The following is a 14,215-nucleotide window of genomic DNA, read 5'->3' on the forward strand; positions in this document are numbered from 1 at the left end:
GATTTTTTCTGACCTTAGGCCGACCTAGAAACATTATTTTCCAAATTGCAAACTTAAAGACCCGCGGCCCCATAAGAGACTGGGCCCAAAATAGGGCCAGGGACCAGGGTGCTGGGTGCCATGGTCCCACCTCCCGGGACAATAGGGTGCAAGGAAGGATCAGGCCATGGTGCAGAAAAATGTAGTTTTTGATGTCATAAACAGGTTTCGGGGTCTCCATTCAGGTTCAGTGTTGCGTCGCCATCGTGAAGACCCAAATGCAGTCGAAATTTCAAGTGTCGCAATTTTAGGACGCTACACTACCAAACACTTCATGGGGCTAGCTGCGAGCAGAGGAATTTCAACATTGCACTCTAGGGAGCTTGTGGCTTCTTCTACTGGCAATTTGAATGGCTGTATTAGTAACCAGGCTGAAGGTATGGCCCTTGCTTGGGGTTTTCAAATCGCCCTCTTTATTGGAATTTGTGTTACTGATATTGAAGGGGATTCCAAACTCCTCATTGATGTTGCTAAAGGGATGAACATAATCAACAAGTCAATTGATGGTTTTATCAGAGATATTCTCAAGCTAGTCTCAGGTATTGACTCCTTCATTATAGGTCATATTTTCAAGGAAGGTACTAGGGTTGGTGATGCCTTGGCGACACTTGACCTCCTTAGCTAGGGACTAAGATGCTGAAGGAGTTTGAATTCCTTACCCATCAATGTTAGACTACTCCTTCAAGGAGAGTATAACACTCAGATCTCCCATGGATATCCAACTCTCCGATTTTACCCGCCCTCCTCATCTAGGTTGTGGGTGTTTCCGAAAAAGGGAGTTTTTAAATTTGAATAATCTCGACTTGGTGCCGACTGGCAACAATGATCATATGATGTTGACTGACAACTAGGCTTATATGCATGATGACCACCTCACCGTCATCACTTGTTATTGCACTTCTATGTGTTTCTTTTAATGATGCACAATTTACTTGGGTTGGATCACATGTGACACCTCTGGAAATTCATGCACCCATAGAAAGAAAAGAGCTTGGATGGACACATGGATGTCATATTAATGATTATTCCTTAAACCTTGATTACAAGGTGACGTCATTAATCTCTAATATCACTTCGAAAGGTTGGAGTTACCCTTTGCATTCATCTCTTTGTCTGGAGGATAATCCAAACAATTATTTTGCTGTTGGCTTGTATGATTTCCCTAAGTCACATTTTTGTTAAACCTAATCTTACTTTTACAAGACAATTTTTTTGGCTATCTTTCATGCTAAAGGGTTTATGTTGAGAGTTCAGGAAAGTGCTTTAGCTGTTAATTTTAGTGAATCCGCCATGGGAGGTGATAGAGTTCGCTTTGAGCCTGATAAGCCCGACAATTTCAAGAAGGACCTGGTGGTTTGGAACTACTACATTTAAGGTGGGTTGGTAGAGTTCATGGAAAACTTGCATGGACATGATGAACAACTCTCAATTCAATTTGTTGTTTCTTCGAATAATCGTAGAGTTTTTGGGGGAATCTCCTTTGAAATTTTTGGAGGAAGTTATTTCTCATGCGAATGGCCTCTCTAGAGGGAAAGAGATGGAAGCAGACGAGTCATGTGGAAAACAGTGACAACCTCAACAAATTCTTCAAGGGGAAGGAGGCCCATATCAAATTGCAAGGTGGTTTCACTATAGAGGAACTCAAACATCCGTGGGACATGGTATGTTTGATGATCATGAAATATTTCACTCTCAAGGGCCGTCACAAAGTTTATTATTATTATTATCATTTGCCCTTGTTAAATAATTTTAGGAACCATGACCTTTATGTTTGCCTTTCTATTTGCTGCATTCTCTAGAATGCTCAATCAAGGAAACCCTAGACTCAAAAAATGAGGATAAGCAACCTATCCCTCTCCACCAAGGTTTGATTTACATGCTCTATCATATTACCATTTGGCCTTATACCCCCCTCATAACATTTTGTTAATTCAACCCCCTCTGCATGCCTCTCACCCTTGGGCAACATTTGTGAGTGGAGTGGCCCCTTCCAGATTCTTCTAGCTCTCTAATGAAGCTTTTTTTTACTCTCCTCTTTCCTCTTCCTCAGTTACCATCATAGAGTTGAGCCCCTCTACCTTCCCCTCCCTCTCTCTTGCTAAAGAGAGGAAACCCTTTTGCCCCAAAGGCAAGGGTAAATCTGTTAAAAAATGAAGACGAATTGTGATTGATTATTCTAGCTTAGAGGAAACAGATGAAGAAGACCCTATTGTGGAAGCTGAGGGAAGGAGAAGGTCTCGAAGGCTTGCCTCCAGGGGTGCTAGTGAGAAAAAAAGGATAACAATTAGATTATTTTTGATATTGGAGATGATCCTAAAGTGGATGAGGGTGGCAGTAATTTAAATGAATCTAAGGGGGAAGAGCTTAGGACTATTGGTAATGTAATTGACTTTGGTCCCCCATTGGGTCCTCAAGATATGAATGCAACAAACAAGCTCCCCATTGAGAATTTTGAACATGTGGCCTTGGAGAAAATAATGCAAAAAGAGGACCCAATCATTAGGATGGCTTCTGAATTGGATGAAGGGGTTGTTGTGGAAGGAATGGACAAGGGTAAGAAAAGTGATAAGAAAAAGGGGAAGAAGAAAAAAGACAAGAGATGCTCTCCTACGGAAGAGGACCAACAGGAAATGCAGATTGATTAGAAATGGGAGCTTACTGACCACCCCAGGGATGATGAGATTCAGGGCCTCAAATGTGAGGTCCAAGAGTTGCGTGACCATCTAGACAATGTTGGGGTGGACAAGGAAATACCGAATTTGAAGAATGAACTTAGGGAGATGAATCACAGATGGGACATCAAAGATAAGTAATTGTCAACACCAACAAATTCTGCATGATAATCATGCACAGCTCGGCGATGACCCTTTGCCTCCTATAGGACAAGACTGTTGAAGATGATGCAAATAAACAAGCCTCTAAGGAACTCTACATGTTCCTAACTGAGGACTGGGGCAATTCCATTGAGATGGATGGGCTTTGTAAGCCAACCCCCTAGGTCTAGGTCTGTTTGTTTTTTGCTTATGTTGTTGGTTAATGTTTTTTAGACTTACGGGGTATACCCCTGCTACTCTCTTTTACTATTGATAGACTTTCGCTTTAAGTTTTGTTTTGTGTCGTTAAAGTGTTGTTGATAGTCTCTGGACTATGTTAAGGGTCAACACCCTTGTTAATGTTGCTTATATAATCAAAAACATAAATTATATGTAGTATTATCTTCACTATATACATGTAATTTTCAAAGCAACGTCATATCTCTCCTCACTTTCCTTGTAAAATTCAACTCTTACCTAATAAACATTAACATGTGTATATTAAATTAAGATTAAAATGTTTTGTCTTTCATATTGCAACTCCTATTTCTACTAGCATATGTGTGTGTGGGTGTGTGTGTGTGTGACATACACACACACACACATATGTATATGTATGTATGCATGCATGTACATACATATACATACATACATACATGCATGTATGTATTTATGTATGTATGTATGATATAATGATATACATATACATACATATATGTACATATACACACATGCATGCATATGTGTGTGTGTGTGTGTGTGTGTGTGTGTGTGTACATATATGTACATACACACACATCTCGAGGCATTTAATGTTTTCATTGAACTTTAATATAAAAAATATTAAATTGAAAAAATTCAATGTCTTGATATATCTCAGCGTAATTTATATTTCTGAAAAATTAAGACAATATGGTAGTTACAAAAGAAATGAGAGTTGCAAAACAACAACAAAATTAAGCTCAAATTGTTTGTTCTTTTATATAAAAATAAGTTATCATACACAAATCATTGTATAAAAAAAATTAATTGAAAAAAAATAAAAAAAATACAAGATACACAATTTTTATCATTACAAACAATAAATTATTAATTTCAAATTTCAGTAGGGGAAGCATACTAGCCGCCATTATAGCTAACTATGTGCATCCATAGTTCAAATTTCAACTTCCTTTTTTTCAAATTTCAACTTTCTTTTTTGTTGTCTCCTTATGTGAGTTAATTGCTTGTAACTATTGTTTTGGCTGAGCGTTGTGCGATACGTACTTAAAGATGCCCCAAAACTTATACACAACAACGACCTCAAAAATTACCAATACTTATACACAAATATCACAATAGGAGAAAATCACCACTTACCATTCATTCGAATAATGTTCACTCCTTGCACAACCAACTCCCAAATTACTAGCTTTAAAAAAACCAAAGAACAAATAATTGAAAGCTCCTTAATAAATTTCACATGTACCAATAGTTGTTATTTTTTAGCTTTTTTGGACCATAATTGGCCTATGTGTGCACCTTTATTCGTACCCATAGCACACAACTACTGGGCAATTGTGCATAAGTATTGGCGATTTTAAGTGCACGGTTATTGGGCATCTATGACATTTTGAAAAGTGTACTTTTTGATCCCGCATAACGAATCCACAATGTGCATCGTTACCACCCAGAAGCCAAAATAATAGTTATAAGCAGTTAGGTCGCATGCATAGACCAAAAAAACGTCAAAAAACCAAATTTGTGAATGCACAAAATTAGCTATAATGACTATTAGTACACTAGACTACCATACACTCCCCTAGTTATGTATATAGTCATAGACCATTACCTATGTCTCTGCTTAATTTGTTGTGTGGAATCATTTAATACTACGTCCTTTCAGACCATTAATATAATTTTATAGGTATATGAGAACTCTTTCTACTTGCAGACTGTCATTCAAACTCATATCCAGCCTGTCACGAAAGAGATCTTTCATGAAAATGAAAATGCAGATTACTTTATTTGCATGAGCATGTTTGCAATACTAGCAGAAAAAAAAGAAATTAATGGCACAAAGTACGATATATTCGGTGCAATGCAACAACCCAAATTCTAGAATAATAATATGTTTCTTTGAGTCTTCGAAACGTTACCAAAATCGGCAATGGCTACGCAGGGGACAAAACGGGCCCCCCCATGCCATGCCTTCCCTGCCCCCATGCCATGACGCCAGTTCAATCAAACTGTCGCGTCAGAAGTTCTGCCCCAAAAATTAGTACCGTCCTGTCGTGTCCATTTATTTTAATATGTTATTAATTTATTTTATATATATATATATATATATATATATATATATATATATATATATATATATATATATATATATAAAAGTTACAATAAGTAATATAATAAATTAATAGTTGATTATATATTTAGATTTTTTAATAATAAGTTATATGTGTTTTTGTTTTTTTTGATTTCTATTTATTTTAATAGAAATCATATTATAATATTTATAATATGTAATTGATGATTTTAAGATATATGTATTATATAGAAATTTTAATAATATTATTTTTTAATTATTTACATACATATAAATAGGTAAATAATAGTTTATTTTTAACTGAAATATTTTTAACTAAGTTATACATATTTAAGTTAAAAAATATTATCAAATTTACTAAAACTAAAAAATAAAAGTAACTAACTAAGTTTCTTAGTGAAAAATATTATAGTAAAGTAATTAAGTTACACATATTTAAGGCAAAAAATATCAAGTAAAAATATGTGTAACTAATATACAAATTTAACATATATATTAAAAAAAAAATTACTATAACTTAATAATAAAATTAAAATATGTGTAAGGAATGTAAAATTTTAACATCCATAATATATAACTAATTAAATGATTTTAACATATGTAAGTTAAAATCAATGATTAGTTACACATATTTAAGTTAAAAAAAAAATCAAAAAATTAACTAAAAGTAAAAAAAAAAGTAACTAAATTACTTTGTTAAAAATATTTATTTAGTTATTTTTATTTTTAACTTAGTTAATATGTGTAACTTAGTTACTTTTATTTTTAACTTAGTTAATATGTGTAACTTAGTTACTTACTTACATATTTTTAACTAAGTAACTTAATTACTTTTATTTTTACTTTTAGTTAATTTTTTGATTTTTTTTTTAACTTAAATGTGTGTAACTAATCATTAATTTTAACATATCACTTACACATATTTTAATTTTATTTTTAGGTTATATTAATATTTGTTTTTAATATATATGTTAAATTTGTATATTAGTTACACATATTTTTACTTAATTACACATATTTTTACTTTTATTTTTCAATGAAAAAATATCAAAACTATGTAAAGTTAATATTTTTATCTTAAATATTTTTAGCTAAGTAGCTTAGTTACTTTTATTTTCATTTTAGTAAAAAATTTTTGATATTTTTTAACTTAAATATGTGTAACTTAATTACTTTACTATAATATTTTTCACTAAGAAACTTAGTTAATTACTTTTATTTTTTAGTTTTAGTAAATTTGATAATATTTTTTAACTTAAATATGTATAGTTTAGTTAAAAATATTTCAGTTAAAAATAAACTATTATTTACCTATTTATAATTAAAAAATAATATTATTAAAATTTCTATATAATACATATATCTTAAAATCATCAATTACATATTATAAATATTATAATATGATTTTTATTAAAATAAATAGAAATAAAAAAAAACAAAAACATACAACTTATTATTAAAAAATCTAAATATATAATCAACTATTAATTTATTATATTACTTATTGTAACTTTTAAATATATATATAATAAATTAATAACATTTTAAAATAAATGAACGCAGCAGACGGTACTAATCTTGGGGGCAGGGAAGGCATAGCATGGGGGGGCCGTTTTGTCCCCTGCGTAGCCATTGCCACCAAAATCAGCCATAGTTTTGAAATGATGTACCTATGTAGTGTCTGTAAATTTTTATATAATCTGTAAATTTTTGGATTGTTTGAAAGCTCAATTTAATTGCATGTTTCAAAAATACTTAATTTATTAGTTTGTTTATAAATAATATTAAATTTAACTAAAATACTTTCAATTATCTAACATTCACTAAAGTAATTCAAATAATTAGCATACGGAAGATATGCAAACTGTTTAAAATAAATCTATGCCCTACCTTATTCCAATTATTGGAAGCATTTCTCAACCAATTAAAACAAAAAAGTTGTCTGAAGCAGTAAAGTAAATTGATAGTGGGATAGATTGTGATCAATTGTGTTATTTTCATTTTCTATAGAGTTAACATGTATTGATGGTGGGAAGAATTTTTGTCAATTTTTTTTCTTATAATTAAAAACTTAACATTTGTTTTAGAATTTTTTTGTCTATTGTTTTATTTTCATTTTTTTCTTTATAATAGATTTAATACTTATATAAAAGTAATTTGACATTAGGCCAGCTACTTTCTCATTCATTCTTTTTTTTTTGCAACTTGTTTTTGATTAAGGAAAATCAGGTTTTTAGGGACCCGAAACCTGCTTACATAACGAGGAGATAAACAAAAGAGAAACTAGAAAGAACGGAACAAAGATAGAAAGACTGCAAAAGAATAGTAGAAAAAACAACAGCGAAGGAAAATAACAACACAAGGCCAGCGAGAAACTGACAACCTAAAACCAGATTGCATATCAGATGAAAATCTTTATATACTCTTCTACATCCTTAACCAGCATCATCATCGCTTTAGCTGCCTCTTTCAGATATTTGTTTTCCTGCATCTGTTGGGTGTCTTTGGTCTTCAACTGCAGCTCACTAGTAGTTTGCCTGGTTTTGCGTCTGGAGGAGTGTAGAAGAAAACTAGAGGCCGACTCATCATCAATGATCACCGTATCTTTATTTTGCTTGTTCTTCTCCAGACAAGCAACCAAAGCATTCATGTTTTGAGAAGACATCTTCAACACCACCAGACTATGCTCCATGAATTTCTTCAAGGCCTTCTCAGTTTTTGTAATCCGGTTGTTAATCAGATCATTATCAACCTCTCCCTTATCTTTGATGATTCTCATCACATCTTCAAGATGCTTCAAATCTCCCTTAATCATATCTTTTTCTGGCCAGTCCAGAATTTCTTCTTCGTCCTCTGCCTCACTAGTATCCTCCGCAACATCATCTTTACCTTTAGTGTTGGTATCCTTAATCAAGTTCTCAATTTTATAATCCAGGTCTCTTTGTTTATTCTAAATACTAGAGATGTTATCAATCACCCATTTCTGAAAATTGAACATTTCTAGGGTACTATTTCTGGCAGCATTCAGAATGGAATCCGCATTCTCCATAACCGAAGCAGAGCCCATAGACCTAGGGTTTCCCTCCTCCATGCTGTGCTGAACATCATTCCTGCTATCCAAGACATAAGGGTTATTCTTCACCTTTGGCTCTTCAACATCCTCTTTTCTCTGCTCATCCCCTTCCTCACTCCCAACCTCCTTCTCCTGCTCATTCTCCACCTCTTCATCTACCTCCTTCCCTTGTTCCTGCTCAGAACCAACATTCTCTTCCATGTCTTCTTTAGCTTCATCACTAACCCTCAATTTCTTATGCAGAGGAAGATTAGAAGAATCTTCATCAAAATCAGAGCCATCATGAACCTCAGAAATGTGGGCATTCTCCACAAAGGGGTCATCCCTATTAGCCCTAGCTTTACCTTTCAAATGCTCATAAATTAACAAAATAAGGCCTTGATGAGCAATGGGGAGGATTTAGGTTTCTTGGCATGGTCGACCAGGCTATTGTTAAGGGAAGAAGCTAAATAGAAGGGCAACAAAATCTTTGAGCCATGGCGAAAATGGTTAAGGATGACAAAATGGTAATTGGAAACCTTCGAAAACCTTCCATCATCAACCGTAAACCGTAAGGTATTCCATTAAAACTTTCAACATTTTCTGCTAGAAAGATTTTACCTGGTGAGGGAGGCAGTAGGACACATTGTCCTTCTTAGTGAGCCGAGCCCTTTCTTCTTCATTTTTAGGGAAATTCTTGGTAGCTTCCACTGAAAACTTGTGGTCTCTGTAGAATTTGATGCCTTCCTTCTGCAATCCTGTAATCTCCGCCACCAAATCTTCATCCAGCTTCCATGTCTGGCCAAACAGAGTAACTTTATTATTGTTCCAACCCTCGGCAAAACCATGTGACACAGACTTCTTTCTCCTGTGCAGTTTCTCCATGTAATCAGTGAATCCATATATGTGCAACCTTCGCCATATTTTCCTTTTGCTTTTCCAATTATCACTGTTGGAAGGCTCATTGCGATTAAGATTTCTCTCGATAATGTAATGGCTATACAAGTCGAAACCCTCAACAGAGCACAAAATAACCAAATGCTGAAGAAACAAGATGCTGGAATCGAAAAACAAGGTAATGTTCTTGTTATTCAAATAGTCTTTTAAAACATTCAATATAAACCAACACTTAATATGATTAGGCCCGTCACACTGGTGCTCATTATCACAATGCCTTAAATAGGTAATCAACTGACACTCCACATCACTCCAATATCTGTCATTGAGATCCAAACCCAGGAAGGTAATAATGAAATTAACATGTACCATGGACTCTATCAAATAATAATTGCTCACGGACTCCATTCTTACATGAAACTTCTCTGATATACTTAGTATCCTCCTTTAAAATGACCCCCTCATTAGCTAATAAATTAGCTACCCTGTTACCTTCCCTAAGAGTATGGGTAATAATCACACTATCATAGGCATCTAACAATTTTTTAGCATTATCAATGATATTATGAATGTTCCAAGAGGGGGAACTTATACCTTTGATAGCCTGAATAATATTGAGAGAGTCCCCTTCCGGCCATATTTTTTTAAAATTAAAACTCTGAGCAAACTAGAGACATTTTAACATAGCTAGAGTTTCTGCCACATGATTGTTTTGAACTCCAAAGGGAGAGGCAATTGCAGCAACACAAAAACCATAAGAATTTTTGATGACTCCTCCCCCTCCAGCCTTCCCAGGATTACCTTTAGCTGCACCATCAAAGTTCACCTTAACCCAATCATGAAAAGGGAACCTCCAAACAACATTATCTCTCCTACTCTTCATATCAGATTTGCAGACCTTGTGTATCAATTTTCATTCAGTAAGGATGCTTTTCTCATTATTAGTCATGTTAAAATAGCTACACCGCTTGTTGATTTTGTGAATGGTATTGATGTTTTCTTTAATAGCCCTGCAAATCTTTTCAAAAACCACCTGAGAAGAACACTTAGCCTTCCTGAAAATTCTATTGTTTCTCTCTTTCCAGATATGCCAATAGGTCATAGGAAGGACAAAGGACCAGAGGGTCTTAATAAGAGGAAGTTTGGTAGGGAAGATCCATTGCAAGATGACTTCCTTAAGACTATTGTGCATAACCCAATCTACTTTCCATTGCAGCCAAACTTTACTCCATATTTCCCAGGTAAAAGAACAATGAATAAACAAATGATTCACAGATTCAGCCTCTTTCTGACATAACTCACACCTATTAGGAAACATGAATCCTCTTCGAGCCAGGTTATCAATGGTAAGAATCTTGTTGTGAGTTGCAAGCCAAAAAAACATTTTAACTTTAGGAATGATGAATATATTCCAAATTTTAGTCCATATTGGGTTGCAGGTCTGAGTAACAATTTTTTTATAAGTAGAGGCAATAGTAAAATTACCCTTAGGATTGCTCTTCCATAGGAACACATCATCAAAATCTTTACTGACAAAAAATGACAACAAATCCTGCTGGAGCAACGAAAATCAAGCATAAACTGCATCAAGTTTGACCCATTTATTCTCCTTCCAATAATAACAAACCATAGAACCATACCTCCTTTTGCATTCTTCAATGAATTGGCTGCAATCCTGGTTAAAAAGAGGTTCATCTTTAATCCAGACATCCTCCCAAAACCTGATTTTATCACCTTTGCCAAGGACCCATCCAGCTCCAACTTTAACAACTTTTATAGATTTGATCATACTATTCCATATAAAAGAACAAGTAGAGATATCTTCATAATAGAGAAGAGAATGAATTAGCTGGTTATGTATATATTTATCAAACCACCCCCTACTCCAATCTTTCTTAATACCAAAAGCCCTCCAAATCTATTTAGCAAGCAATGTTTTGTTGAAAGGTTTGAGAGCTTTAATACCTAATCCCCCATTGCTCTTAGGATTACAAACTTTATCCCAGGCAACCAACGCTATCCTTTTCTTATCTTCTACACCTGACCAAAGAAATCTTTTCTGAATTCTTTCTAAAGCTTCAGCAAATTTAATCAGTATACTAAACAGGTTAAGAGCATAAACATGCATATTCTGAAGAGTAGCTTGAAGAAGCTGAAGCTTACCAGCCTGAGATAGCATAGATCCTTTCCAACCTGCCAATTTTTTGTTGAATTTGTCAATTAACGAATTCCAAAAAGAGTTTGGAGGAGCCAAACCAAGAGGGATACCCAAATAAGTAGAGGGGAGCAACTCCACCTTACAACCAATTATGTTAGCAATCCTCTACCGCCTCAATAATGGGGTATTGATGAAGTAAATAGTAGATTTCTCCCAATTAACCTGTTGTCTAGTAGCCAGGGAATAAGATCCAAGAGCACCTTTGAAGGCAACAACTTCACTAACAGAAGAATATCCCATCAAAATTGTATCATCAACAAACTGTTGATGTGTACAGGAGACATTACCAGAAGAGGGTTGCAACCCTTTGATGATTTTATTCATTTTCAACTTTTGAATCAATCTGCTCAAACATTTTGCCAAGATAGTGAAAAGAATAGGCGAAATAGGGTCTCCTTGCCTAAGACCCCTAGAAGATTTAAAAAATCTGGACGGAGATCCATTAATAAGAATAGAAAAATTTGGAGTAGATATCAATTCTCTAGTAATTTTAATAACCTTCTCATCAAATCTAAAGGCCTCCATGACCCTGAAAAGAACTTGTCATTCCACTCTATCATAGGCTTTGGCCAGATCCAACCTGATAAGAAATCCCTCTTTATTTGTAGCATTAAGAGAGTGGATATTCTCATGCACAAGAATAATAGAATCCAAAATTTGCCTACATGGGACAAATCCTTTTTGCTCCTCAGAGATAACAAAGGGGAGAACAACCAACAATCTAGAAGTCAAGACTCCAAAAATATTAAATTGGGGCTATTTATTTTTACAAATGAAGTTATAAACAATATTGGCTATTTATTTTAGAAATATTATATTTATTAGTAAATTTTAATACTTTTAACATAAAAATGGTTGTCAAATTTAAGATAAAGGTAAGAACGGTTGAGCAAAGAAAAAAGCACTACACAACCTTATCCTTATCCACTAAGTGATCCACCTATCCACAATATTCCAACCCTGCATTTGTTCAGAAGCCCATTTGCCTACACAATTGCTACTCCATTACACTCCCTAGGAATGCGAATAAAAGTAACAAAGTCCAAAGAGTCACACAACCAAAGAATCTGTCCAATAACCAAAGCTAGGTCCTAACTGACATCATCTAGCCACTCCCCATTCAACAAAGTCACCAACACTTGAGAGTCAGATTCACAAGAAATCCGTTGCTAACCATAAACACAACAACGCTCCACAACATACAATATCCAACCATCTAACTCTTTCATGCCAAGTCATTCTACAACTATATGTAACTCATTCTAAAACTATATCTAACATCTACTATCTTTATCTCTATTCATTCAAAACTTCAATCCAAACAGTACAATAATTTGAGCAAGTTTGGCAACCTAGCAGCGCCACACCAACTTTTCATGTCCTAGTTAAGATGTGCAAAGCATTTCAAACTAGGTACTTTGTTGATCATGTCCTGTGTCTGTATATGACATGCATTCATTAATAGTTTCAAAGTCATACATAATTATTGTTAGAGCATTCAATGCTGTGGTCAAACCATACAACCTATTCTAGTACGTTTATGCCCACATTGTCAATGATCTTCCTAACCTATATATGTTAACTCATAAATGATCGCTTCCAAAGGACTTTTTGGAAGACTGAAAAACAGGAGAATGACCTCAATGCCAGAAACATGTTAGATAAACTAGCCTAAAACTAGGTAATTTAATTTCATTGTTCAAGTAGACTATGTTCTGCCTTATAATCATGACAACATGTTAGAAATTTTGACCCAAAAAAATAAAGAGGATGTATTCCAATGATATGGAATACAAAATAAATTTATTGTGAATATTTTTAGTTATAATAAATAAGGAAGAAGAAGATGATCTTAAATCAATAACAATTTTGATATTATATTACATAGAATGTACACAATTTATATTAATTAATTTAAGGAATAGATAATTAAATCACTTAATAAGTATTTATAGAAAAGAGTTGTAGTTCAATTGATTCAAACCTTCAGAAGCAAGTTCAGGTCAAGTTCAACACTTGAATTACTTTGACTAATAGAACATGACTGCTTAGCAAAAAGATGACTTTCATCTAACTATAAAAAGACAGGTCTATATAATCCAACTTGTTACCATGAAAAAGATGGAAAAAAGTGTTTTAATAATTTTATTATAATTTTGGAATGCTGTGAATAAAGTGGTGAAAATGCTGTAGTTCTTATCCATGATGTTCATATTCTTATTGCTGCTGCTGGATTCCATATGATATTTGTTTTCTTTTCAGCTGTCTTGATGTTAACTGGTTGTCTATCCATTCATGTAAGACCAATTATTAGTCAGTTTGGAAAGAGACAAACATGGGCCAATGCTTATAATGGTTTATGCAGAAATTGAAGGAAAAGGTTCCAGACAAGGCTCTGCAAAAAAAACTTGAAGTACAAGAGTAACAGGTTGATTAAAGACTGCATAGGTATCATATTCAATAATGCATGTATTCCATGTGACTCACAGTATTTTGCTTGTGCACTTTGGGACAAGAATTTTGATTTCATTTATTAGTTGAAGAAATTTTTGAGCACATGGTTGAAATGATTTGTAAACCAGAGTTCACTAACATAATGCATCTTTTATCTTTTGGTCGAGTTTTGGAGAAATGAATCACATGGATGAAATTGAATTGAAGGAATCTAAATAATGTCCACAAGACTAGCAGTCAGAGGGATCATGAATTGAAACCCCTAACAATTTTCAAGTTCTTTTTTTTATGTCAAATCTTCTATTGTGAATCTTAATCAAGAAGTATGCATTATTTTTAAGTCTCGCCTCCTAGAATAGTTCATTTAGACTACTAACCTCCAAACCATTTTTATATTGCATACAAATGTCTTCATAATTAGCACAATCTAT

This window comes from Cryptomeria japonica, chromosome 5 (genome assembly GCF_030272615.1).
Source record: "Cryptomeria japonica chromosome 5, Sugi_1.0, whole genome shotgun sequence".
Classification (NCBI taxonomy): Eukaryota; Viridiplantae; Streptophyta; class Pinopsida; order Cupressales; family Cupressaceae; genus Cryptomeria; species Cryptomeria japonica.